The sequence below is a fragment of the Littorina saxatilis genome, linkage group LG16, assembly GCF_037325665.1.
Source record: "Littorina saxatilis isolate snail1 linkage group LG16, US_GU_Lsax_2.0, whole genome shotgun sequence".
NCBI classification, from domain to species: domain Eukaryota; kingdom Metazoa; phylum Mollusca; class Gastropoda; order Littorinimorpha; family Littorinidae; genus Littorina; species Littorina saxatilis.
The window spans coordinates 20,123,566-20,126,065 of record NC_090260.1 but is presented as its reverse complement, the minus strand read 5'-3'; the positions used below and the strand labels follow the sequence as shown (position 1 = coordinate 20,126,065).

The following is a 2,500-nucleotide window of genomic DNA, read 5'->3' as shown; positions in this document are numbered from 1 at the left end:
CGCCAGTCAGCCTTTCATGATAAACACAAGTAATGCGAAAGTGGTTTGGTTTTCTTTGTTTCTTTCTTTCTCTTTTTTTTTTCTTTTTTTTTTCTCTTTTTTTTTCCTTTGTTTATCTTGTTTTCTTTCTTTCTTTTTTTTTCTTTCTTTTTTTCTTTCTTTCTTTCTCAATAGTTTTTGTATCCGCCGGCTATTTATAGCCCGGCTATACTTAGGTTTCGCTCTTGTTAAAGAGAAGGCTGAGATAGCCATTTTTGGTGTCAGTTCTTCACATACATGTGCAAATAATGCAAGAGTGGTTTTTATTTCTGTCTCTTTTTCCGAATTTTTTTTTTTTTTTTTTTTGGGGGGGGGGGGGGGGGTAAGTAAATAAACCAAGACAGAAACAAAGAAAAAAGATCGATGCTGAAGTGGTTTCGCGTGACCCCCTGGCTTCTCGACTGACTGACTGACTATTAGGGTTTAACGTCCTCTTAGACCAACTGGTCTATATTGGGACAGGTATTGGTAATACGTTGAAGATATGGTGTGATACTTTGATTCGAACAAGCCCGCTGTGGCTGTCTTCTTCGACACACCAGCATTGGGTTTGTCTCGTCAAAGTATCGAAATACGATCATGATAATCGGAGACGAGAGATGATGCATGCGTGTCTTCGTGTTTTCCAAGCCCTGAGACTTTCAATTCGCTGTGAACGTGGGAATCTTTTTCGTGCGCATGTGTGCACACAGGGGTGTTCGGACACCGAAGAGAGTCTGCACAAAGTTGACTCCGAGAAATAAATCTCTCGCCGAACGTGGGGATCGAACCCACGCTGATAGCGACCAACTGGCTAGAAAGCTAGCGCGCTACCAACTGAGCTACGTCCCCGCCACAAGAAACGACAATACACAAACAATTGTGTTCTTTCTTTCTTTCTTCAAATCAGTGGCGCCTTGCGGGTGTACTCACTTTAATCTCCCACTGAATTCCAAGGATATATCTCTTGAAGTCAAGTTTAGCTTATCAGTCTGGCAGCGTCGTGTGGAATTATCTCCCAGAATTTGTTCGAGTCCCAATAAGTCTCAATATTTAAAAAAAAAAAACATTTCATTGTATTTAATGTCATATTGCGTAAAGGCCCAGTGACGGCAGACTACTTTTAGATTTATTTCCATATTTGCCCATAACACCCATTACATAAAAACTGCGTTCTGCGATCTCTCTCTCTCTCTCTCTCTCTCTCTCTCTCTCTCTCTCTCTCTCTCTCTCTCTCTCTCTCTCTCTCTCTCTCTCTCTCTCTCTCTCTCTCTCTCTCTCTCTCTCTCTCATAAGGCTTTTATTAGCTAATGACAATAAAGTGTCAAAGCGTCAAGCGTCTCTCTCTCTCTCTCTCTCTCTCTCTCTCTCTCTTCCGCCCTCGCTCTCTCTCCTCTCTCTCTCTCCGGCTCTGTCTCTGTCTCTCTCTCTTTCTCTCTCTCTCTCTTCCGCCCTCGCTCTCTCTTCCCTCTCTCTTTTCTCTCTCTCTCTCTTTCTTTCTCTCTCTGTCTCTCTCTCTCTTTCTCTCCCGCCCTCGCTCTCTCTCCCCTCTCTCTTTTTTTTCCTCTCTCTCTCTCTCTTTCTTTCTCTCTCTCTCGTCTCCCCCACCCCCTCTCAGGCTCTCTCTCTCTCTCTCTCTCTCTCTCTCTCTCTCTCTCTCTCTCTCTCTCTCTCTCTCTCTCTCTTCCGCCTTCCGGCGATGTTCAGTCAGTCGTACAGTCAGAGCTTTACGGTTCACGCCAGTCAGAAGACCTTGTAGTAAACATGTTTGGTAACTTGTTGCTTGAAATGTGTGCAACGTGTAATTTAACCATTTTGAACGGCACCTGTCAAGGTGACTTGAAAGGTAGCTTTACCTATGTGTGTTCTTCTGGCTGTAGTACCGTAGACTACTTTCTGGCATCCAAAGAGCTTAATGTTGGCCAAGCCCATCTCGAGGTGGCGGAGAGATTTGAATCCAAACATTTACCTGTCGAACTAATGTTTTTCAGAGATGACCGTGACAAAAAGAAATCTACAACAGGTTCTATTGAAAAGCTTATGTGGGACGAGTCGAAGAAGTCCGTGTTCGTTGAAGCAGTAAGCAGTGCTCAGTTTGAAACTGTTGTTGTAGAAGCTACAGTGATGTTGCCTGACTCTGTAGACTCTGCAGTTGACTGTCTAACGGCAGGCCTGTTACAGGCTGCAACCTGTATGAAGCGCGTAATCTACACTGGCCAGCGCCATAGTAAGTGGTTTGACAGAGACTGTAAAACGGCCAGAGATGAGACTAGGAAATGGTGGCGTTTGTTTCGCAGAGCAAAATGTACTCAAAATAAAACGGCACACAGGCTGAGTTATGTAGAAAACAGAAAATCCTACAGGTTTTTATTAACATCTAAAAGACAATCTTTTAAACAAAATAAACTTGCTGCTCTTGCCGAAAAAGCAAAAGACTCTAAACTCTTTTGGAGCGAACTTAAGTCCATTCGACAGTCGGCTG

The 2,500-nt window shown here is 43.6% G+C and overlaps 1 protein-coding gene across 1 annotated transcript in view; it reads right to left on the bottom strand.

Moving 5' to 3' along the window:
- Positions 1 to 2,500, bottom strand: part of LOC138951510 (lysM and putative peptidoglycan-binding domain-containing protein 1-like) — a 333,283-nt gene that overhangs the window by 1,236 nt on the left and 329,547 nt on the right. The gene's annotated exons all lie outside the window — the stretch shown is intronic.